The 27,513-nt window shown below is 35.3% G+C and overlaps 1 protein-coding gene across 6 annotated transcripts in view; it reads right to left on the reverse strand.

The window, feature by feature from the left end:
• Positions 1 to 27,513, reverse strand: part of BACH2 (BTB domain and CNC homolog 2) — a 408,794-nt gene that overhangs the window by 256,583 nt on the left and 124,698 nt on the right. The gene's annotated exons all lie outside the window — the stretch shown is intronic.

Consider the following 27,513-nt stretch of genomic DNA (forward strand, 5'->3'; position numbering starts at 1 on the left):
TATGAAACTTCACAAACTGGTATTTGAATGAAAAAAATAAAAAAAGTGATATTAGGGTAGGAAGGCATATACCACCTCCCTGGCAAAAGAGGGGAACTGGATGATATATTTCTCACATAGATCATAAAAGTAGCACAGCGGCAATATGTGAGGCAGTGATGTTGAACTTATTTACCTGGACTCTATGTCCCCATTTGCTAAAAGCAGAACATCTGAAATATCCTTGATAATTTCATCACTCAGAGGTTGGAGGAAGCCATGAAGATAACAACAATGAAGGGGTTAGGGGCGGAGATCACCCCTGTTATTCAGAAAAATCTGCATAAAATGTTTTTGACCCTCCCTTTGTACCAGAGAAGATATTTGAATTTTTTTTTCTTTATGGTGTATTATAAAATTTGGGTTAAGGGTTATATAAGGTTCTGTGGCATATACTGGTCTAAGCATATTGTCTGTGGCTTCCACAAAACTCCCCCCCAAAATTCCCATTTAATTTCTTACGCAGACCTGATACATCAAAATCTTGATGGAGAAAATCATAATGGGGAAGGGATAAATGTTACTAGTCTGGTATGAGTCTGTCAGTGAGGAGGATTTCATTACATAAGTGGAAACAATGGGAACATTAGGGAAAAGAGACCATCCTAAAATTCATGATAGCCAAGCCAATAGATACTGAGAATACTGCTGGGAGATTAAAAAACTGCAAAGGTGGGAGGCAACATGGCAAACAGGTGCCACCAGGTATAGCAGCAGGAAAATGTCTGCTGTAGTTGAGCGAACAAGTGATAAGTTGTACGTGATTTCACTGGGCACTGCCACAGAAGTACTTCACGGTGACAAAGACTAAGAAATCTACAAGTACGTAGCAACTAATGATGAATGGAGAGGCTGAGCTCCTGTCAATGGGGTAAGGACAGATGGGTAGACTTGCATGAATAGGTGTATGATAGAATTAGGATAGTTTCAGGGGGATTCCAGGGGTCTAAAACACAGGTACTAAACAGTTGCATCCAAAGTAAAATGGAACTGGGAAATATTGAACAAAATGAATATACAATAGAATATAGATATTACTAGTATGTAATTTTTTTTTTTTTAGATTTTTCAAGGCAATGGGGTTAAGTGGCTTGCCCAAGGCCACATGGCTAGGTAATTATTAAGTGTCTGAGACTGGATTTGAACTCAGGTACTTCTGACTCCAAGGCCAGTGCTCTATCCACTACGCCACCTAGCCGCCCCAGTATGTAATTTTCTACAGATTTTTTTAGTAGGCATCTTATAAGGATCCTTATAAATTAGACACTAATGTTCTAGAGGCTGGGAGTGTGAGAGGACAGTACCCACAGCTTTCTGCCATGGTTTTCCTTCTACTGTGGTCTCATCATGTTGTTTGTGGTTGGGAGCTTATAGTGTCTGTGTTATTATGAGCTCATGGTTAGGCTGTTCTAGTGCCCCTTACACCAATATAGGGATATACCCAATAATGAAGCTGTGACATAAGATCTAGTTATGCCCTCTTTGTCCATAATTTCAATTGCATTTACTTGTATTTCCTGACCCTAGGGAAAGGGGCTGGTTACTGAGGGAAAAGGGATGATATCCCCACACAAATATTCATTAGAATAAAAGCAGATACCCAAGAAGGGACTTTAGAGACCATCTCCTCCAACTCCTTGATTTTATAGAAAAAGGAAACTTTAAGCCCAGGAACATTATTAAGTGACTTTTCCATTGCTATCAAAGGACATTCAGAAAAAATGGCAGCAGAAGAAACTTGTAATTAAGGATGAGTAAAAAGGCAGCCTGATAATAACTGACATTTATATAATAGGTATTTCAAGGATGCAGAGAGCCTTATAGATGTTACCATACTTATAAGTGTCAAATCAGGCTGTAAGTTAGGTTGTATTTGTAAGAAAGACTAAAAGGATTTTTCTAGATCTCTCTAGGGGCAGGAAGAAAAAAGGATAGAAATCCATGATCTAGTTATAGGCCAGAGTCTAGCCTTATCTAGCACTCTTGCCTTTCCCATGGGACTAAGTATACTCCAACTAAACCACTCCATTCAGCATCCTCCACATGTGTCCCATATTTCTTCTCCTGTGTGCTGCCATTCATGCTATCCCCAGCCCCGCCCCCATCTAGAATGCCTTTCTCCTACATCTCCATTAGCTGAAATCCTACTCATTCTTCAAGACCTATACAAAGGTTACCTTTTTCCTAATCTCTAAAAGTGATTCTTCTCTTCTTTTAACACTTTGGTTTTTTTTAATTCTTCCTGTGTTTTCATTCTCTATTCTGTGTTAAATTTATTTGTGAATGTACTTTATTTTTCCACACTAGACTTTAGTAAACTCTTCAAGGTCAGGTCATAGTACAATAGAGAGAACATTGAATTATGCTCCTGGCAGTTCATAGTCTCGGAAGTTTAATAAAGGCTAAACTGTCACAAAGAATTCCTATATTAAATTCATTTCCTACCAGCATGAAGTTTATGATATTTTGTGAGATTTAAGCAGTAGTTAGAAGCTTTCCTTTATTCAAAGGGTTTCTGATATTTAATAAGAAATGTTATACTGTAAATCTTCTTCACATTCACCATATTTATAACATTTATTTCCAGGATGAGTTCTTAAGAATTCTGTAAAGGATGAACTCTGGCTCAAGGATTTCTTAATTTGTTACCTTACATCCCTTTCAGCTTCAGTTTTCTCATTTGTAAAATAAGGAGACTGGATTAGATGTCTCAAGTTCTTTCCACTGAGGCCTACAATCCTAAGCAATATAGAGACAGATTTTAACTCAATATAAAGAACTTTTGAACAATTAGAATAGTTTAAAAAAAGAAAAAATTGCTCTATAAGGAAGTAAGTTTCACATCACTGAAAATGCTCAAGGAAAGTTTGGATGGGCATTTGCTGGATTGTTCCACGGGAGCTATGAATTTTGGCAGGAGAAAATCATCTCCTAGATCCCTTCAAATTCTGAGATTCTAAAAATCTCACTGCCCTCTAATTGTCATATTTATTTAAAGTTTCAATAGGGTATTGATTCTCAAACAGTGAATCAATAATACTATTTTGTATTGTCTTACATATGTACCCCTGGCTATATTGTAAGTTCTTGAGGGCAGGTGCTGCTATCACTTTTGTCTTTATATCTTCAGTGCCCAACGTGGCCATCTCAACAGCCAGCTCCTGATTACTCCTATCCCAGAAATCAAGCATGGCAGATTTCTAGATGCAAAGAAAGTCCAAACAGGCTTATTAGTTTTTGAAAGTTACCATAAGATTCATAGCAGCATATTTTGTAGTGGTAAAGAAATGGAAATTGAGAGGATGCCCATCAATTGAAGAGTTGCTGAACAAGTTATGATATATGAATATTATAGAATATTATTATTCTATTAAGAAACCATAAATGGCCAGACTCTAGAGAAGCTTAAGTATAAGTGGGAATGGATAGCTCTCACATATTAATCAATAGTATTTTTTATCTTAGAAGGAGCTCTTAGAACAATAGAACCTTCAAATAAATTCATTTCAATTTGATTCAACTCAGTAAGCATTTATTAAAAAAGCTACTTTGCTTGGTCCTGAGGAATTAAAAGCAAAAATGAAATCCCAGCCCTTAAGATCTTTACATTTTGCAGAGGGAAATATCATGTATATAGGCAATTGAATGCAAAGTAGAAAAAAATACAAATTGGATTGAACAGGAAAGGCTTCCCATGTTAAGTGGCACTTGGGCTGAGTCTTGATGGGAGCTAGAGTTGCTAAGAGTGTAAACTTATTAGGCATGGGGAACAAAGAGTCTGGGAAAATGTGCAGAGGCAGAGGTAGGAAATGGAACACTGTGTTGAGATACAGTCAGTGGGTCAATTTGGCTAGACCAAAGATAAATCTGGATTTTATCGAAAAGGTAGTAGGAAATTCCTGAAGCTTCTTCAGAAGGAAACTAACATGGACAAACCTAGACAAGAAAAAAAATGGGAGATGGTCCGTTAGTCTCAGCCTAGCCTTTCATTTGGGGAATACAGCATTTGCAGAATACATCCTCTTAACCCCAAAGAGAGATGTCCACAGACTCCCTGAACAAAGAACCCAATTTATAAAAAACAAAACAAAACATATGTTCCCTTAAAAGAAAAAAAAACTCAGTATGCAAACTAACTAATGAGAACCCCCCTGAAGTAGGGCATCTTCCTAAAAAGAACAGAACCTGCCAAGTTAAATGGACATCCTGCTCTTTTCAGAACCAGGGTCAGCTCAGCACTCTTCTGAGGGGTAGATCCCTGAATTCAAAATGAGAATCCACATTGAAATCAACCAAAGTCTGATGAAATGTCTATCTCTGGGATCATTTTGCAATAACATTTTTTCCCCTTAAATGCAATTTACTTCACACACTTACAGCAAGACTTAGAAGGAGGAGATCAGCCAATTTTAATGTGTTTCTACTTAATTTGAGTTTGTCGTTTTTTTCTCTTCTCAAAACTCCAATGGTGAATTACTACAACTATGCATTTAAAAAAAAAAAGCAATGAGCCTGACAAATTGCTGAATATAATTTGCACTTTAAACAATAAGGCAATTAGTGGCATTTTAGTGAGAACAGACATCTTTTCTTCCCAGTAATAAATCAGCATTTCATCTGTTATGAATTGCTTGGTCAGCTTCAAATGGTTACAGAATAAATCTCTTCTTCCTTACTGCCTCTGTTATCTATGATAAAGAAAGGAGACAGAAGGTAATCCTGTGTTCTGTATTCACTGACACATCATATTCATGCCACACTACACTGTAATTTATTTCTAAAGGGATAAACCTCTTGTAGTCTTCCCACATTGCTTGCATGCATGCTCACAAACCCAGGCAGGCATGCACACACGCACAAACATCCACATGGATACAGACCCATGCTCACACTCATTTCTCCACTCTCAGTGTTGAAATCAAGGGACTTACAGGTACAGCCCTCAGGAAGCATGGATAGCAGAATTTTGATGCCTACTACAGATTTCAGAAATGGTACAGCTGTAAAAATAAGCAGAGGCTTTCCAATAATTAAATCATGTTTTTATTCTGCCATACCTCCAAATATGAGTAGGCATAACAAAGTTACTGGATATGATAGTTTCATTACTCTTTAGCATTACAGTAATCATATTCCATACCCCCCCATTCCCAACAACTATCCACAATATAATTGATTAAAATTACACAAAACAATTCTTTGTATGTGGGTGGGGGTTTACAGTATGTCAATTAGTGGCAGAAAGGTCTATAATATGATATAGAAAATTATTATTTGGGGAAACAATCACCATTTGACATCTACCAGCTGATACTAGTATCTGAAAGAAGACCTGGGATGGGTTTATGACTCCAAAATGTACTAGGTGTGTGTCACAGGAGGTAACAAATTTCCCTTCCTGTGCCAACCCCCATCCCAACATCCCCAATTCCTAGCCACTGACTGGATGCTAAAAGACCAATATGTCACAGGGGGGATTCCTTTTGAGTACAGACTGGAGTAGAGGTTGCAAAAGTCCCAACTAAAAAAATTCTTTGAAAGTAGACAAGTCACGTAACCTTATCTATGAAATGGAGATATAGTACTTTGTACTATATGCCTCTGAGTGATGTGAGGAGAATTCTATGCAAACTATTAAATCCTGTGAAGTAGAGAATACAAGGATCCTTATAAGAATGACTGTGCATAGCTTGTGGAATGTAGTTCAATGTCTATGGCTTTGCTGGTACATGTTTAGACTGTCTTTCTATTCTCACTGAACTTACCATTTTTAAAAGATAAACTTAAATGCTACCTTTTCCATGAAGCCTTCACTGATTTCTCCATGGTTGGTAATGAATTTCCTTCTTGAATTCATATGAACTTTGTTTTATTAACTGCTCAATATGGCACCTTGGTGGTCCACTGGGCCTGGAGTCTGAGCTGGGTTCAAATCTGGCCTTGGATAGATAAAATGGGGATAATAACTGTTCCCTCTAGATCCTTCTTGAGAGGATCAAATGAAGGACTGTATAACACCTGGCAAACAGTAAGTGCTCACTATCATACCATCATTGTGTAACATTTTTGTAGTATAATTATCTGTGCTTGTATCTTATTGCATCTTATCTCATTTATGCATTTCCTTCATCATTTAGAACTGTATATTCATTGGATTTGAGCCTATAGTATGAAAACTTGCTGAATAAATAAAAGGTGAGTTCATATTATTTTACTATTTTTATTAGGAAATTAGGAAAAAATTAGGAAAATTTTTTAAATAGTTTGTCATTTTAATTAAAAGCATTATTACTCTGTCATCCAATCCTAAAAACTAGGCCATCTATGTAGCTATGTTAAAATATTTGCTTGTTTTTTGTTTTATAATTTAGTCATATCCTAGAGTGGTATTTGAAGAATCAACTATATGTCTATATCTTCAAATAAATGAACAATAATTATAAGAGATCTGATAACAACAACTTCCACTTCTATAGTGTACTTTATAATATGCAAAAAACTCAGCAGTTCATTGACTTTCCAACACTCACACAGCTATTAAGAGTTAGAGGTGGGATCTGAATCTTTGTCTTCTTGACTCCAAGGCAAGTTGTCTATCCACTTTACCAAGCAAGGTACCTAACATATATTAGTAGTTTCAGAAGTGTAGAATCTAAAGAAAATGGATTAAAATTAAATTACTTTGAGGTGAGAAGCTAATCTTGCCCTATATTTACAAACATTTGTCATAGAAGTATCCCTGGGGACAATTTAGTCCTACTCTTTCATTTTTTATAACTAAGGAAACAGGCTGAAAGAAACTGAGTGATTTACTTATAAATGGAAGAGGGCATCTCAAACCAAAATCTTCTCATACGGGTTCAGTATTCTAACTATTACAGTATCCTTCCTTCTATTTGACTGAAGTTTAGGCCCGAAGTTAATTATTTTGTTTTGTGTACCATTTAATTGTGAAAGGACAATTAGTTTAATATCATAAAATGTAATGTCATTTGGTCATGTAGGAATCTTATGTCTCTCCCCATACTATATGAAAATTTTCTCAGATTAACAATGAAAATCGATGATCACAGACTCAATTATAAGAGTTTAAAAGAATTCAGAATTCAAGGAAAAGCATTCAGGTGTTCATATGCACAATCACCAAAATAGAATAGCAAGGAAATGTTTCTTAGAAATAAAATATTTTTAATAATGAAAAATAATATAGTAAAAAGATTTGGAGGTATGAAATATTAACAAGTGAAGGGGAAAAGATCCAGAAAGCATAAACCATCATATTTAGAAAAAAAGATAAAATCTAACTTATATGGTCTGAGCTTTGGGTTTATGAAATCTAAATATCTTTTCCAACATTCAAAATCAGACTATAGCCATAACTACCTAATCTACAGCTATAAAGAAAAATCTCTAAGAATAAGCAAGGAGGTGAAAGATACAAGTAAGGGAAATTTTAGAGGCAATAGAAAATCTACCTACGGTAGAACTAGGACACAGCAGAAATGTGTGGACTTAGAGAAAGAAGAGGTTCAGTCTAGGAATAAAGTGGGCAGACATAGGGGTCAGTAACATGGGCTGAGATGAATGGGGTGAAGGAAATATATGATGAGGGAAGGCACAGAGACATATATGCTGTTAGTAGGGAAGCTCATACAATATTAGATGATTTCATTATTAATAAGTGGGAGTTCAACTGTGTCCATTGGTCTAAACTGAACATATTCCTTTGTATATGCAAGTGAGACTTCAGTGATAATTGGGTCTCTGTCTACTTACAGGCATAGGGTTACATGATTTTAGACAGAATTAGACTCATCAGAAATGATGTACCTCTACAAGCTCTTTGACAACTATATCCCATGAGAATAAGTGAAAACAGGCAAAGTGTTTATAGGCAAGTTTTTATAAGCAAAGGGCAAGGAAAGCAAGAAATGAATGGGTTAAGAAATTTATTAAGTGGATACTATGTGTCACACTCTTGCTAAATGCTGAGAATACAAAAAGAGGTAATAAGATGAACTAAATAAATCTTCAATTTTTGTTTCTGATCCAGTTCAATATATTATATCCAGAATGATCTGGGGGTATGAAGAAGATAAGAAATATTATTGGAGGTTTAGGAAAAAAAGGCAGCCTGGTGGCAGAGTGGTTAAGTGTTGAACTCAGTCAGGAAAATCTGAATTCAAGCCCAGTCTCAGATATAAGTCAATCCCAACAGAACCTTGAAGAAGCCACAACTTCTGTCTGCCTTGGTTTCCTCATCATTTATAAATTGGGGATAATCATAGTATCTATCTGCCAGGGTTATGAGGATAAAAATCACATAATATTTGTAAAGTGCTTTGCAAACTTTAAAGTGCTACAGAAATATTAGTTAATATTATTAGAGATTTAAATTTATTGGGAGCAGGCAGTACACATGTGAACACATACACTTACACATAACATACACACATATACACATGTAAATACATACACGTGCTGGTCAGTACATACCCAAATACACACACACATATGTGTGTGTATTTGTGTATTCAGAGTTGTCAATAAGATATGGCACTAAGGCAAGAGATATGCATCTTTTCTAACTCTCCTTCCAAGTGAGTTGAGGAAAATCTTTTCTTCATGAGTTCACTTCTATTTTCTCAACTGCAAACCAGAGTAAACTCAAGTATACTTAAAATATACACATTTTATTACAGACTCTGAAAGAACAAAACTCCATAGAGCAACATGCCATCTTCCTCCTAAAGTTCCCAAACTTTTCCAAAATGTCCTTCAGGGAAAAGAGACTTAACACAGAGCTTTTCTCAATCACAAAAGCAAGTATAAGTATGATTTATAGCTATATAGCAGTTTCAACTGCATAAAAATAAAAATGGTCAAGTATCACTAGGGAAAGATGGTGGTGGAGGTGATAGACTAAGAGCACTATCTACTAAAATGAATGAATCAACTCAGCTTCTCTAAAGATAGCCAAACATTTTGAAACCTGAATGCTCGCTCTCATAGAGACAAACAGGAAATTGCTGGGTACAACTTTCAACCCACTTTGAGAAGATCCTCCCTGAAAAGCAATGTAGAAACTGTGGAGGCCACGGAGTACAAGTTCAGAAACAGGTAGGAAAAGCAAAAAACAATTAGTGGAAGAAAATGATTCTCAAGACATAAAATAGTTAGTTAGAAAGCACTTCAACACTGACTCAATATTGTTCAAGATCTCCACTGATGGCCCCAAGAGTGATGAACTAAAAGTGATGATAAAATTGGATTACAACAAGCACTTAAGTGAACTGAAAATTTATGAAAGGTCAAAATGAATCAGACGAATGATTAGATACAATCACAATGGTTGGGGGCAATAACATGTATCATATACATTGAAAATAAAGAATTTTCCAAGTTATCTAATCACCTGTGTTCAGATGAAGTTTTCCAAGAACAGTTTCTAACACAATAAAAGATGCTAATTCCCTATTCAGAAGGACCATTTTAAAAAATGTCCCTTAGGGGCAGCTAAGTGGCACAATGGATAAAGCATCAGCCCTGGAGTCAGGAAGACCTGAGTTCAAAACTTAATAATTACCTAGCTGTGTAAGCTTGGCTTAACCTCATTGCCTTAAAATTAAAAAAAAAAAAGAAATTAAAAAAGTCCCAAACTAAGAGGATAGGTAATTTGATGCATTAACAGAATCTTTTAAGGTTACGAAGCAAAGTTTCTATAAACAAGGTTAAAAAGAAATTACTAGAATGGCTATTGGTTTGGAAGGGACATATTTTAAAGGTTTGTCATGACCAAGACAGAGAAAGAAGTTGTGTGTCAGGAAAGATAGTAAGTGGACTTGCTTATGGGTTCAAAATGGAAAACATAAAATAACTAGTGGAATAAACCTAATTGGAGAGAGAGAGAGACACACACATGGAGAGAGAGACACATAGTTTGCCAATATACACAGACATTTTCTCACCGACCTCCCAGTCAATGTAAAAGTCTGGGAAGGAACACTGAGAATAAAGAACTTAATCACTGTGAATTTTGGTTGTTTCCTTTTTCAACCAAAAATACTTCTCCTGTCAAGGAGTTGTAAAATATGACATCTTGTCCTTGCTTGCCCCAATACTCCAATATTTCTATTACCTCTCAACACTTCAAGCAGCCAAACAAATATTTTTGCCCTCTTAATACACTCAGAATTTCTATGTGTGCAACTACTTTTATCTATTGCCATATAATTGTGCAAATAATTGAAAAGATCCTTAATTAGCAATGCAAAATTATCACAAAAACAAAAAAAGGGGATGGTTAATTCTTTTAATTGACTTCTCTTAAGCAAAGTCAATATATCTGAATTTAGATTTCTACTCAGCTAGCAAATCAATATATGGACAAGAAAGAAAAAAGTGAGTCTTGGACCATCAAAAGTCCAAAGACATTCAATGTAATCAACACAGACAAACAATTGGTTGTCATTAGTTCTGGTTATTTCAATCAGCTTTGCTAATCTCATAACACAAAAATACAGTCAACCAGATAATTTAAAGTATTTGGAAAAGGAATGCAGGTAAGTTAAATATATACACATATATATGTATGTATATATTATATACATATACATATAAGTATGTACACATGTAAGTGAAATAAACAAAAATTTCAGAAAATATTAACATATAAACACATTCATATTTAACATGCATACATGTTAAATATGAATGTGTTTATATGTTAATGTATTGGTATATAATATATTGATAAGTTACATGTGATTTAGCTACCTGAATATGTATATATATATATATATATATATAAATATGCACATATATGGAAAGAGAAATTCCACTGAAAGGAAGAAAAAGCAATACAGTAAAACTCCTATGCACATGAACTAAAATTTTTCTAATCTCTGCATCTAAATTACACCTACACAATTTAAAGATGGTCAAAATATTTTTATCCTCTTAGCCAGCATCACAGCATCAGTATATCCTTTAGAAACTAACTGTTAATAGATACACTGGTATATCAAAATCCACCTTTTAAATCAGCATACACAATAATATTCTTTCTCTCTAATATAGCCCAGAGGTGGCTATCTTCCAGAAAGCAAATTCAGTTGAGAAAAGAAACCTACAAATAAGGAAATGGATGATCAAAGCAAAATTAGAGTCAATGAGATAGTGACACTATACGTTTGTGTGTGTGTGTGTGTGTGTGTGTGTGTGTGTGTGTGTGTGTGTGTGAGAGAGAGAGAGAGAGAGAGAGAGAGAGACAGACATAGACAGACAGACAGACAGACAGAGAGAATAATGGTAATAATGGTATGGTGGTTTGGGATAGTCTGAATGAATGTGAGACAGAAGAAAGGAAAGACAATACATGCTTTGTTTCTTTAGAAGTTTATCAAATTCTATATACAATTGTTGGGTGTTCTGTATGTTTACATGTTTTAAGGAAGCATGAAAGTCAACAATAAAAGAAGATCTGAACTACATGTTTGCCTTTAGTAAAAGCCAAGCACACTACAAGACTTACGTTTGTTTGGTGGGTTTCTTTCCCCAATGGGTTGTCAAACAAAGCAGACACACTCCTGACATTTAGTGATGTGCTAAAAAGACTTGCCACAGTTTTTCTTTTTCTTCAAAATTCAAAGCTTAAGTAAAATTCAATACAACTTACTTTTCAGTCTTAGTAAAATATATGTGGATTAAAAGTAAAATTTTAGAAAAGCAGCAGACACAGAAATATAAGCTTGGTCTTTAAAGAACATTCTCATTTCTCTCTTTCCGGGGGGGGGGGGGGGGGGAATGTCATACTCTGCTAAAGCTCAATATCCATTGGAATGGTCCTATGGATAGTACAAAAGGGACATACAATCATAAGAGAAATATCAAACATATGCATAAATCTACTAAGTAAAATAATTACACTGTATGTAAGCACTCCAGCTTTTGTTCCCATACTAGGGGTTCTTCATCACACATATTGATAATCCTTTCAAACATTCCAACTTCCCAGTGCCTAAATATAATGAATTTCTGACCCATTTCTCCATTCCTCATTAGTTATACAAAAGGATGATTTAAGAAAGCATGATCTAATTGAACTTGCAAGCATCCTAAGTGTTCCACTTTCAAGTTCAGGAGCTCTGAAATTCCTTCACCTCATCTTAATCTTTTACTATTTCATCTTTTCTTATGCCTTTATTTTATATAATTTCATCTGAGCTCTTGCTATAGCAAGGGGGGAAGGAAAGAAAAGGTTAAATAAACATTTATATAGTATCTCCTATACAGACTCTGTTAAGTGCTGTTTTACAAATATCTTATTCTGGATTTTTATTGAGGTTATTTTGCTCACTAACCATGAGTGCTGTTCATCCAGGCTCTTTTCTGGATCCTGTGCTTCTTTCTATATATTATTTCACTTAGTGATGTAATCAGCTCCCATGCATTCAATGATCATCTCTATGGTAACGATTCTTAGAGTCCTAACTTCTCTGAGGATCTCCAGTCTTGTATCTCCAACCTCCTAATGAACTGTTCTTAAACTCAGAAAAACATGATCCATTATCTTTCTTCTCAAACCTACCTCTTTTCCAAATTTCTTTATTAAGGGCACCACTATCTTCCTAGTTATTCAACAATCATATTAATCTCAACTTTTTACTCAGTTTCACCCCAAATACCCAATCCACTGTCACACTTTATTTCTATCCTCCCCAGCACCTTCCAATTCACCCTTAATCTAACCTGGACTTTCACTGATTTTCCTAAAGCAAAAGTCTAACCATTTCATCACCCTGTTCAAACTCCAGTGGTTTCCTATTACCTCCAGGATAAAATATAAAATTCCTTACATAGAATTTACTGCCCTTCAGTAACCTGACTCCTTCCTGCCTTAATTCTTTTCTATCCAGTGACATTAGTATTCTTAGTCCTAGTACAATATACTCCTGGCTGTCGTCTCAGTACTTTTCATTGACTGTCCCCCATGTCTGGAGTATTCTTCGTTCCTTACACCTCTACATATTAGATTCCCTGATTTCCTTCAAGACACAGCTACTTAATCCTACTTTCTGTAGGAGCCCTCCTACCAATCTCCCCATATATATCTTGCATGTTTGGTTTTTTGCACTTTTTTTTCCCTATTACACTGTGAGTTCCTTGAGGGCAGGACAATGCTTTTGCTTTTCTTTGCATCTATGCTTTGCACAGCCTTGCACAACGAAGTTCTAAATAAATGCCTTATTGAGAGATGGGCAAAAGAAGCAAAGGCATTTTTTTTGGTGGATGTGAAGCATACTGTGAATTGAATCACATGTAGCTGAAATCCAGTGGATTTACAAGATAGAATTATAGAGTAAATCTTAGAACACTGCACATTGTTTTCATTTTGAACTTTTTCAGTGCATTTTAAAGATACAGATGCCTCAGATGTGAAAGACTAAGTATTAGAGCAACACTTATTTTTCTGATACCATTATGGAGTCAGATTTAAAACATTCTTTGTATTTTATATAGTATTTTTTTATTTAGATTTTCAAGGCAATGGAGTTAAGAGGCTTGCCCAAGGCCACACAGCTAGGTAATTATTAAGTGTCTGAGGTGGCATTTGAACCCAGGTACTACTGACTCCAAGGCCTGGGCTCTATTCACTGCGCCACCTAGCTGCCTTTATATAGTATTTTTTTAAAAATCCAACAACTCAGTATAAATAAACCTAGGGCAAACGCTGCCCTTTCAAAACTTCTAACTAAAAAGAATTACAAACAAAATATCCATTCTTTTCAGTCAACATATTTTTGGAGTCGTTCTCTCTTGAGACAAGAGAAGACTATAGGGAAAACATCTAAATGAATTTGTCTTTTCAATGAATCTATATATTGGTCCCTAGAGAAAGATTTCTATTATAGGGTTTATGAGGTCTCTATGCATTTTGGTAGCATTACTTATTTGTAGGGTTACTGGGTCGATCCATCTGTACAATGAGTAAGCCTATGCAGGATGAGTCAATAGTGAACATTTTTTTCACTGTTTTAAGTCTTTAGAATACAAATGGGAAAAAAAGGAAGACAGTTTCTGCACTCAGGGGGGCTTACAATCTAATGAGATGATGATCTTTGAGTTTTCTTTCAGCTCTAAATTTTAGGATCTAAAATAACAGAATAATAGAATTTCAGAGTTGGGAGAGACCTCAGTGATCACAGTCTATCTACCCTTTGCGAGGAGGAAAAAAAAAACTGCAGTATACTAGACTAGGTTTTGCCTCTAGAGAGCCTAATTGTCATGAAATATTCCCTTACAACAAAACACAATTTGCTTCTTCGCAAGCGCTACCCATTGCTCCTAGTTTTGTCTTCCTGACTCCAGCAATTTAATAAATTTAATCCCTCTTTCACAAAATAGACCTTCACCTCTCACATGCAGGTTCCCCAATCCCTAACCTCTGCCCTCAACAATACCAATAAAATGTTCCCTACTATTTTTGTTTCTCTTTTCGCAAGAATTCAGGGTCTTTCACCATTATGGATGCTCTCCTCTGGACACTATACAGTTTATCAATGTCTGAAAATGTGGAGCCCAGAATTTAACACAATACTTCAGATGTGATCTGACCCACTGGATCCTTCCAGGTCTAACTCTAGTTAAAAAAAAAAATCAAAATATAAATATAAGATCAGAAGTGGAACATAGTGACAGGAGGCAAACTACTGCACTGACCTCTCACCTGTCTTTGATGCTATTTTTAGAGGATGAAAATTCACTAATAATAATTGTATCATGATTACAACCTGATGGTTTAAGGGGCTACCCACTGCACATATGCTACTCTAATGGTAGACTGTTTTGTAAACCGTAAGTGTACTTTGATTAAAAACAGCACCTATGGTAATAAGGATGCTTGATTTGTACTGGCCTAAAGGTACAGGAAAGGTTTTAAGTCAAAAGAAATTATTTTTTAAAACTGAAACTAAAATTTCAGTTTTATATACCATTTTTGTTCCAGCTACTAATTAATACTCATTGTCAGTAGAAATATCATTAATATGACAAGGATGTAAAAACTGTTGTAAGACTGGTGAAAATATCATAGGTTAGCAGATGTAAACATTCTTGGGAGATGGCAACTATCTCAATCTCAGAGGATTCACTCATAACAGGGTGAATGAGGATCAGCAGACTCTTTGTTCATGGATAAAGTTCTTAATTTTCTAAGGATATGAAAGATACTTTGCCCAATAAAGATTGTTATCTGGCAACATCTGGGCTGGGGTATAGTTTAGACAGATTGGAGGGATTGTTAAAGCCCAGGCTAGAATTTTTACTTTCAACACTGAAATCTTGGGACTAGATTATGAATGTATACTCTAATTAAATGCTCCATATCAATCAGTCAGTTATCTGCAAACATTTATGTGCCAAGCTCCAGTTTCTTACTAAAATAATATGGTTTTTTAAATGATGTTTATTCCTTTACTTCTCAAAGAAGACCATGTCATCAGGTGGAGCCATGACACGCACATGAACTGCATTTCAGTGAGGGGGGGGGGTGCTGTGCTAAGTCATCAACCTCACTTTCTCCTTCAGAGCTATCTGGGTCCAGATAGCTAGATATGGATTAGGACGACTGAAGATGGCCCTGGATGAGAGTCAATCAGGGTTAAGTGACTTGCCCATAGTCATACAGCTGATGAGTGTCTGAGGTCCTATTGACTTTAAGGTCAATGTTCTACTTACTGCTGCCATCTCTTAAAGTTGTAAGACATCCCTTACTGTGAAGAATGACTAGACAATAATCTTCTCTTAAAAACAAAAACAAAACAAAACTCTGCATTTCCAAGGGCCAAAAAGATTGAGCTAAAAACAATCAAATTCTTGAAAATTCTCTTTTTCTATGCACACTAGTCCTAAGAACAGCCCTCCATACACATACCAATCTCTTAAAAAATTTCTCTCTCTCTCTCTCTCTCTCTCTCTCTCTCTCACACACACACACACACACACACACACACACACACACACACAGACACACACACAGTGGAGTGGCAGTCTTCCTTACAATTCTCTAGCTGGGATTTAAAAGGAAATATCTCTGCATCAAGGGAGTGTCACATGGAGACTTCCAGCAGCTCTGACATTCTCTATTTACACAAAGGGGGAAAAGCCCTCTCTGCTTCAATTGTTTGATGAAGGAAACACACTGGTCTTAATAACAAGGGTGGCATTTACTGCTCTTCTTTTTAAATATACTGGGATATTTGAAAACAGCATCTTGGCTACATCTGAATAATAAAAGGTTTGATGTTAAAGTAATAAAAAAGGATAGTATTTAAACTACAGCATTTGCTTTAACATCAACAGAATTAATTTATCTGCACATTGAAATATCATTTCTAGGGGTCCTCTAAGAATATGCTTTGCTGTAAGGATAATGATATCTAGTCTCCCATTTTGCCCCATCAATTTGCTTTCTTTAAAAATAACCAAATACATTAGTCAGAATATTTCTAGAATGATCCACTGACTTCTACAGAATTTGTTAACTAAATGCAACCCTATAAAGGAAATTCAGTACCAATTCAGTACCCCCCCACTGCCTGACAGCCTCTAATTCCTTGCAATCTAGATAATTTCATAGTTTCATTTGCTTGAAAATTAGAAAAGGTCATATCATTCTTAGAAGAAAGAAACAAACAAGAGCAGAAGATCATCAAGCCTTCTTGAAAAAACAGCATCATTCTTTTTAATATTTTCAGAAAACTGACTTGTAGGCATGTTTATATGAAATTATAAGACCTCAGCTTTCCAGAATCCTCTGGGGTCTGAATTCTGGACAGCAGGATTTCCCAAGCTTTATTCAAACCTGTATTTAAATGTTCTGTTTTTTTAAAAATGTAAACATTTGAAAGATTTCCCTGTTTTAACAAAGTAATTACACCAAACCTAATTTAACTTTTTATGATGATTGAGAAAGCATATTAAGTTCTTATACTGTTCTTATACTGTGCTGATGATAAATGTAGATACTGATGTAATCAGTATAAAAATAGAGGTTGAATTGTTACTGACCCTAAGTCCTGACACTTGATTTCTTTAGTAAAAATCCTTGAAATTAACTTGATATTTGGTAATTTGCCTCTGCTTCTATACTATGCGACACTGCCTTCCCCCTCCCAATTTTTTTCTCCCACCCCCATACCCCAGGTAGAATTTAACATGATTTTTTGTCACTGTAATATTGCCAACTTTCTGTAAAATTAGTGAATCAAATCTGGTTGAAGCAGCTTTATTCCAAGCAGTTTGCTCCTCCCCCAGAAAAATCATCATGGTCCCTATTATTGTTTGGTTTTTTTGACTTGACAGCACCATTCAAAATGTGAGCTAATGAAGCTAGGACCCAGAATTAAAATCCAGTTTCAGATACTTAATAGCTGTGTAACCCTGGGAAAATCATTTAACCCATGCACCTCAGTTTCTTCATCTGTAAAGCACGGATGTTAATCTCTACAAAGTTGTTGTAAGAATCAAAAAATAATTGTAAACTTTAGAGAGTACTATAAAATTGGTCATTATAATGATTTCCACATAATAGACTACGGTTATCTCCTTCTTGTTAGTTTGTCTATTACCTCTTCTACTTCATTTGTACTCAGCATATTATATGTCATATTCCACTTTAAAAATTTCACAGAATCATCTAATTTTAACCTTGGAAGTGGTCTCAGCAGTTATTTAGTTTAACTCATATCAGAAATCATCTTCCAGTCTCTGTCTGAAGACCTCCAAGGAGGTATAGATTCTGCTACCTCCAGAGGTAGCCCATTTCACTCAGGAATATCTCTAATTCTTAAGACATTTTTTTCAGATATCAAGCCTAAATTTGTCTCTGTAACTTTCATTTATGGTTTGTATCATGTTAGAATAGTTAGGGAAGTCTTGTAATATAAAACCTACAATCACTTCACCAACATCAAAAGCTGACTTTTCTTTAGACATATCACGATTTTCTTTTATTTTTTTTGCAAGGTGATGGGGTTAAGTGACCTGCCCAAGGTCACACAGCTAGGTAATTATTAAGTGTATGAGGTTTGATTTGAACTCAGGTCCTCCTAACTCCAGGGCTAGTGCTCTATGCACTGCACCTCCTAGCTGCCCCAATATTACATTTCCTATCAATATTCCTTAATATTTGACTTCTAATATAATTTCAGGCATAAAGAATGCTAAAAATATATTTAATTTGATGATGAGACTGAAAAATTCTTTATAGGTCCTATAATACTATATTGCCTTTCTCATGAAATCTTCTTTTATAAGATTTCATGTTCTGAATAATACCCTAATTATGACTATAATCACTGAAGTAACACATGAAGGTAAAAAGATGATAATTTTTTTAAACCAAGCACTAATACTGATTCCTCAGGGTAAACTTTATAATTACTGAGGAATAGAAGAATTGTTCCATGGATGATGTACCTTTACCAAAGACTACTGAGAAGTCAATAGCTATTTCCTCCAAAACTGCAGTTAATTTACTAATGTTTCTCTTGTCTATTCAGTACCTGATATCTCTGAAATTATTTCTAATAAACATCATCACTACCAATTCTTATGACAAATTCTACAACTCTTTTCTCTTCTGATGCTTTTTAAAAAACCAAATGACAACACACACGTATATAAAATTCTTTGTTAGATTTGAAGTATAATATATAAGATATATTCTTTATCATTACTATTTTTGCTGAGATTTTTGTTATTGATTTCTTTTCATTTTTAATAAAAAATGAGCCTTTCCTCTTCAAATTCAAAAAATGACCAACAAATCAACGGTATATATCAAAATTTATACCTGTTCCCACCCCCAATGTCTTTACTGAAAAGAAGGAAATGTGTTTTATCAATTGTTCTCTAGGACTATCTACCTTAATTATCAAGGGGAAAAAATCCATTACTTGCTCCTGTTCTGGAAAATTACATATTTATACTGATTACAATTTTATGTAATTACACCTCCATCTACTAGAACTTCAGAATATTACCTTTGAGAGTTTCTAAAGCAAAGATTCCTAACCTGAGGACCAGAAGCTCATTTTTCTAATATTTTGATAACTGTATTTAAATATAAATCAGTTTCCTTTGCAACCTTATGTATTTTATTTCATGTATTTAAAGTTTTCATTCTGAGAAGGGGTCCACAGGCTTCACTCTGCTGAAAAGAATTAATTACTCTGGTCTAAAGGTGGGGAAGAAAGTGAAGTACCGTCTTTTCACAACGACCAGCAAAAAAAAAAAGATTAAGCACACCATTCTGTAGGAAAAGTTAGACCAATGGACAAATGAGATTGTTAACAGGTAAATTCACAGATTTTGTAGTGTCTCCATATGATGGAAAATATGCAATAACTTTAAGGTGAAATATGAAGGTATTCTTCCCTATTCTAAGATGACAAAAAGAGCAAAAAAAAAAGGCAACAACTGTATAAATTTTATCAGCTACTGTTAGTGCCCTGCTGTCACACAGTCTTTATTATAGTCTCAAACTGAGAGAAATTTGTGCTTATATCTCACTCTGATGCATCTGCCTTTTGAGGACTTAAGAGATTTCCACAAAAAGAGACAGATCAACCAACAGAGAAGCTGATAGCAGTAGATCTTTAGTTGACACATTTTTACTCAAATAAAGGAAGAGTTGTGGCTTCATTTAAGACAACCAAAGACATTAGGAGCAAGGATACATTCTGATCACACAATTTCAGGGTCTTCAGCATCCATCTAATTCAACCCATTTTTGAGTCATTCAGTCATCTCTGACTCTACATTACCCCATGGCAAACATGCTGGAGTAGTCAGCCATTTCCATTTCCAGTGTTCCCATTTTACAAACAAGGAACTGAAGTAAAAAGGGGTCAAGTAACTTAATCAGGGTCACACAATTTTTTAATATATTTATATATTTTTCCATATATACACACACACACACACACACACACACACACACACGTATATAGCTTTTAAATTTTTGCAAAGTTTTGAGTTTTACAATTTTTCTCCCTCCCTCCCCTCCCTTCCCCAACAAAAAGCAAACTGATAAAGGCTCTACATTTGTAACATGCTAAACATAGATCATAACTGAACATCACACAACTTTTAAATGTCCAAGACTATATTTGAACTCAGATCTTCTGTTTCTAGACCTGGTGTTCTACCCACTGCACCGACAGCACTGCCCCTTAAAAATCAACCCATATCTGAAAATAATCCTTACTACCATATTTCTGACAAGTGGTCATCCAGCCTCCGTTTGAAGATCTCCAATGAGGAAGAACTTTCCAGGGTAGCCCATTCCATTTTTGGACAGTTTTAATTATTAGGGGATGGTTTTTCCTTAGACCCTCAAGTATGATTTGCTCTTTCTTCTATACAAATGAATTTTCTCCTACTTTTTTGCCCTCTATGGTCAAATGGAACAATCAAATCCTTCTCTCAAATGGTAGCCCCTTAAATATTTTAAAATAGCTCTCCTTTTTTTCCCTTGCTTCTGGTTCTCCCGTCTAAACACTTCTGATCCCCCCAACTCACCTTTACAAGGTAGAATCCAGGTTGCTTTTTTCTTCAGCTGATCACTGCTGTTCCTGAACTATGTTGTTTAAAATTAAAGACCACACTTTAGATATGACCCAACCAAGACAAAGGAAAGTGGGATTTTAATGTTCCTTTAATGTCCTGGAAGCCATGCTTGGTTTCCTCTTTTTCATATTTCTTTTTTAAAATAGACTAAATTTTTAAAGTAGACTTTTTTTTAAAGAGACTAAGAGGATAATTAAAAAAAAACACAAATCAATGCTGTGAAAAAAATCTTAACTATCATGTTATGTTTCACACTTATAGAATTCTGACTCTTAATGCAGCTCAAGACAGCATTGGCTTCACAATGTAGACTCACATTAAACTTGCCATTCCCCAAATCCTCCAGTTTTTTTAAATAAACTGTCATCTAACCATTCCCTTCTCCCACTAACACAGTCATCAGAAAGAAAAGGAAATAACTAGGTCTCCAGAGAAACATCAGCAAATCATCTGGTGAAGAGGTATCTGGGTTTTGGGTGAAATGCTCAGTGGGTAATACCAAAGAGAGAAAACGGATTGATGCTCTTAAAAAAAGTGGTGGGGAATTCATTGGTCCTAAAGCCTAGGTGAAGTCAGGCTCTTATTACCCCTCCCACTTCAATGTGGGTATCCCTAGGTTACACAATTGAATCACTCTCTGTTGTAGATGAGAGCCTAGTAAAGAATTTCTAGCTCATTTTCTTTGTATACCATTTTTAAGGAACGGAAACAGCAATTAGCTTTATTGGAGAAGAAACCTTGAGGGAAAGGGGGAAAGTCTAATGCAGTTTACAAAAAGGTGAGAAGGGGACAGCTAGGTGGAGCAGTGGGTAGAGCATTGGCCCTGGAATCAAAAGGACCTGACTTCAAATCTGGCCTCAGACACTAAAAGTTACCTAGCTGGGTGACCCTGGGCAAATCACTTAACCCCACTGCCTTGCAAAAAAACCCCAAAAAACCAAAATAACAACAACAACAACAACAATAATAATGATGATGATGAAAACAAAGAAAAAGATGAGGACCCCAAAACAGATGTTTGGAATATAACTCACCAAAAGCAATAAAAAAATGATGATTATCAGTTTCTTATAAAGAGAAGTTTTTTGGCTTCCCACATTTCAACAACAAATAATAGTTTAGCAGTTTGAATACACATAAGAGTCTACTTTGAAAGTCTGATTTCTCAAATAAGGTACCTGAAATGTTATAATCTGATCCTCATTTCTGGAGACAAGAGTAATGAGTATCAGTTAAATTAATAGCATCTATTAAAAAGCTAACAAAACCTTTTCTCTTTTCTGGCCTGACTTCATTTGACAAGTGGACCTTCAGGTGAGGAAAGAGAATTCAGGCCTTTCTCTCCCCACCCAGGATACTACCACGTAGCCTGAGAAAGCATGGCCCTACTGTTGCTTCTGCCTCTTTTGTGTCCCCTCTTTCTTATGTTTGGGTGAAGGAATATTAGAGATGGCTGCAACCTTATAATTTAGGGAAGATCAGAATAGCAAGCACCAAAAGTTCAAGAGCTAGGATTTGCATAGTGCATAGTGAGGCAACAACAAAAAGCCTCAAAAAAAAAAAAAACCTAGTTTGACCCATCCCAGCAGGAGTTAAGATGTTTCACTCACGTAGAGGCTTTATCACATTTGGATGTGGACTTGGTGGGACAAATGCTTTGAAGAAAATACGTTGAATTTGATTCCACTCTCCTTAGGGGTTGAGGTAATATAGGTGGTATAGATGAAAGCTTATCCTCAGGGATTAGGGGGAGATATTCTTGCTCTATCTTTTCAGTAAATATCCCTTCATAAAAAATTTTAAAAGGAGTTAAGAGATACATTCTAGTTTAAATCAAAGTTGTATTTAAATAGATTTGTCATAAAGAAAAATTCTTTATAAACCATAAAGTCCCATATAAATTTGAGTTATTTTTAAAAGAGATTTACCTTAGACTCTTTCCTCTATTTTCCCTGTATTCCCATTCAACTGTTTCTAAAGCTTGTTTATTCATTTTTGGTAATTCTGGTTTCATATTCCCACAGTTCCATATATGTATCATATTTTAACTGGTTCTCTTCTCACTAGCTGCTGTGTCTCAAGTCTCTCAGCTATCCCAACCCAACCTATATTCATGATTTCTGAACTGTCATTTTAATCTTGTCACCTACCTTTTAAAAAGATTTTAAAAATCAAACCCCTAATTACATCATAAAGATTAGACTGGAGTTTTATGAGGTTTTGGGGCACAGCTCTAGGATGTTAAGTAGGAGCTTGGAGCACACCGGAATGAGTCCTGGGAATGGTTAAGAGAAGAGGCACTCATGAGTCAATGGGTAAGCCTAAGAAGTGCAGGCACAGGAAAAGCAGGGCCTACAGGAATTCTGGCACTTAAGGCAACCAGGATATCAGACCTTAGACAAACTGCTAGGAAGCAGGATGACAAAAATATCAAGGTAGATAAATAAAGATAGGTGGTCAAAGCTTCAGGAGACAATTAGGAATTAGAAGGATAATAGATCTGAATGGAGGTCATTCTCCTTCATACACCTCATATATTACAGTGGTTCCTCAACCTATGAATACAGACCCTTGTGAAATTTACTGTAAGATATCCTTTAAATAAGCAAATATATCTTCTGTAGACAGAGAATAAATAATGTCTCATATCTAATATATCTATATATGTAATGCTAATTTCAAATATATGTAGAAAGCAGTAATCATTCGTAAGATAAATTCATTTAAGTGATTTCATTTAAGTGAATTCAGATTGTCACTATTTCCTTAATTAATGGATATTAATAATACAATTACAACTGTGCAAGGATCTGTGAATTTTGACATTAAAAATACAAAATACACCCTCCCAATCCAAAAGGCTGGTTACCTTTGAATTACGATGCCCTTTATCTAATAATTGATATGACTCCTATCCATACTGCCCTTCCCCAACTAGTTTAACTAGCCTATAAGTTCCTCAGGATTCACAAGATCAGAGATCTAGAGTTGGAAGAAACTGTAAAGGTTCAACTCCTTTATCTTACAGAAGAGGAACTGTAGTCCAGAGGGATTACGTCACTTGTCCAAGGTCACAAAGGTAGTAAGTTGGGACATCAACGCAAGTGCAATGCAAGAAAAAAGGAAAAAAATATACAGGGTCTAAAGCAATCCAAAATGGACTAAATGAGACTCCATCCAATGGACATCTTTCATATTTCTGGTAAAAATATACTGCTCGGGTCTTAAACCCAGGATCAAGAGGAGGGTCATATCCTTTTATATTGGCTAAGGTCCAGGTATCCAGGTTAGGGATCTACAATGCAAAAGGGTCTAATAAATAATGACTTTGGTTTTATTCTAAGGGGAAAAGAGTTATGAATTTTAAAGATCTACACTTTTGATAACTGGCAATTTTTTAAATGATCTGATCCAGGTCTGCAGTAGCATTTTTTTGGTAAACTACCCTGATATTATACCTATATGTGTATATTTACATACACACATACATATACATACACACTTACACACACAAACATATATTCATCAGGGATAATAAAAGACATTTTTACACTTTCTCCAGAAAAGAAGCAGACTAGTCCTTTCCTGTTCCCAGATTTTTGTCAAATAACATGGTAGCACCCCAAAGAAAGGCACAGAAAGGACATGCTTCCAGAACTATTCTACACAGAAAATATAATGAAAAAAGCCTTCGTTTAAATAATGTGAAGGGTGTGATACCAACAAAATTTCCACCCTCCTTCCTGGGGAAATGTAAAGTTAACTGGAGGATAAAAAGTCAGCTCCAACTGAATTTTTTGGCCTTGGTCCATTCTTTTTGCCACTTACCTTAATATTATTTAAAACAATGTTTTGTATATTAATATACTATATCTAAACATACAGATCACTCCTCCAACAGACAGCTTGATACAAACAGTTGAGTTTTACAGCTGTTCCTCTAACAAAGAAAAAGATTTAAATATTTCTCATGGAATAGTATTCAACTTGCATCCACTGACTGGTACTATCCAACGTCTATTGGTTTTACTTTCCCATTAGCTATGGAGGACACAAAGCAAATTCAAATTGGTTACTACCATTTCCACTGGTTCTCAACCTGAGGTGAGGTATGGTCCACAGACCCTGAAGGAGTTCACAGACAAATTTCAGATGGCCTGTGAACTTAGATGTCATCTAACTAGAACTTAGGTATTGCTTTGAACTATTTCAACTAAGTCTTTATTCAGAGAAGACTTCACTGGACTGTCAAAGGAGCATACAACATAAAAAAGGTTAAGAATCCCCAGATTTAGGCTAATGATTTTAAGCAACCGCTTTTCCCCAATCCACAAAAAAAAAGTAATAAAGAAAAAAGTTATCCCTTTGGAGAAAGAGAAACAAAAATCAATTCTACTTTTCCACTTCAATTTCTACTGAAGAATATGTACCTGGAAATTTTGTGCTGGTTAATGATTCTACCTGTTATTTGTCTCCTACTTCAGAAGCTACACTTCAACTCATTCAATTTTTGCTTTTGGCTAGAAAACTATAGAGCAGCTTGAGGCCATTCTTGGCATGGGTACAGATAGAAACTGTGGAAGAGAGCAATACTCTGTGGTTTGTTGTAGACATTTTCAGATTCCCTATGTTATTTCTGTCAGCTGAACTAGCAAAGGGCTATCAGGGAATATTGATAAAGAGTATTAAAAATCCTGTGATCCAGAGAAAGGTCTTTGAGGTAACCAGACAGAACACTGCTCATTCTTCCCATTATCAGAATAAACAGTATCAGATAGTTTTCTCATAGTTCATCCAATAGACTTTTTCCATGATGTGCTTAATTTTTTTGTCTTATCTCAGGAAATTCATTGCTGATATTGCCCATAGTAAAGCTGTCAAGATCAAGAAAACAACACTAATAAATGAAAAGAATATCTTAAAAAGTTTCAAATGTACACTTAGTAAAATGGATGCAGTACGTAAAAAATAGAGCAGGGGTAGAATTTGATTAATATCTATTTCAACTACTGCCCTCTCCTGGTAGTATAAACAAAGAAGATAAAGTCTATCTTCTTTTTCATTCTCATTAACTAAATCTCTTAAGATTCCCTTTTACTTGATCTACTAGTCAGTCATCTGACTTTAAAAAAGTAGGTGAAAAAATGGCCACATGATTTCTATAAGATGAGAAATAATATGGTTTGATAGGAAAATAACCCTGGAGGAAAAAAAGAAAAAGGGATTCTACTTTTTTGATGGCAGCATATACTTTAAAAAAAGGAAAAGAAAACGTTTCTTAACGCATATATATTGCACAAGTCATAGGAAGTAAATTTGAAGTATACTTTCTCCTTGATTAATTCTGAGTAATCTAAAGACACTGACACCAAACAACAGAAACTGTGCTGGATTGGAAGCTAAAAGTCCTGGGTTCAGATCCCAGATATGCCATTTAAGTCCTCATATACGGCCTTCATTTCTCTAGGCTTCAGTTTCCTGATCTATTGTACTAAATCAGTAGTATCAAACTGCCAGCTACATAACAACTCACAAATTAACATCTATTTTCATATTTGTATTTAAATTTGTTTTATTAAATACTTTCCAATTATATTTTCATCTAGTTCAGACCCATTTGACAGTTTTGCAGCCACTTGAGGTCCAGAACCATGAATTAGTCACCTTTGTACTAAAAGGTTTCTTTTCTCTCTAGGTCTATGATCCTATGAACTTTCTCTTCTGTATGATTTAGTACCAACTCATTTAGAAAGTTAGCACCAGATTTAGAATTACAAGACTTGGATTCAAATCCTGACTCAGGCAAATGTTAAGGGAAAATCTTTAGAAGACTTTATAATTTGGAAACACTTGCCGAAAGAGATTGTGTGTGTGTGTGTGTGTGTGTGTGTGTGTGTGTGAATGTACTTTGAAAACTCTAAGGAATTTTATTAATATAGAGTGTATTGATGTTGTCAGGATAACCTGGAGAGGTGTCCCAAATCTGACTCATTCCCATTTTATGATCCTGGGCAAGGCATTTAACTTCTTAGTGTGAAGGTGCCAATCTTTCCATCAATATATACAAGTCAGTATGCATGTATGTTATCTCTCCATTGAAGAGCCTTTAGTTCTGAAGTTTATTTTGCTATGGTACTGGTCCAGCACAGAACTGGCAAGAAGAGAGAAGAAAGTAGTTTCACATGGGAGTTAAAGAAAATGGGCTTATGCTATGGATTGGCTCCAGGTATTTGCAACTTGGAAGAAGTCCTATCTTCCTTCATTAAGAACATGATTAGGTAGTGGATTACATAATTTATTTTCCCTTAAAAACTTCCAAACCATTAACCATTTGATGGTGCTACGGTATTGAGTAAGGGAAAATAAAAGTATTTCAGAAAGAAATATAAGCCTTTTATACACACAAACACATACTCATACTTTCTCTCTCCACTTGCATATATTTATTTGCAAATATATGTACATATATATGTATGTACCTATATATTTTTTTCTCCCTTTGTCCTTAAATAATATAGCACCTTGGGGCGGCTAGGTAGTACAGTGGATAGAGCACGGGCCCTGGAGTCAGGAGTCCCTGAGTTCAAATCCAGCCTCAGACACTTAATAATTACCTAGCTGTGTGGCCTTGGGCAAGCCACTTAACCCCATTTGCCTTGCAAAAACCTAAAAAAAAAAAGAATACAGCCCCTTAGGTTTATATAATAGGCTTTATATAATACCTACCCTGAAAGAAGGTAGTACAAATTTTATCATCCTAATTTTTCAGTTGAGGAAAGTAGGACTCAGGCTCAATAAACTCTTCATATCCATGGTTACTAAATGACAAAGCTTGGATTC

The sequence above is a fragment of the Macrotis lagotis genome, chromosome 5, assembly GCF_037893015.1.
Source record: "Macrotis lagotis isolate mMagLag1 chromosome 5, bilby.v1.9.chrom.fasta, whole genome shotgun sequence".
NCBI classification, from domain to species: domain Eukaryota; kingdom Metazoa; phylum Chordata; class Mammalia; order Peramelemorphia; family Peramelidae; genus Macrotis; species Macrotis lagotis.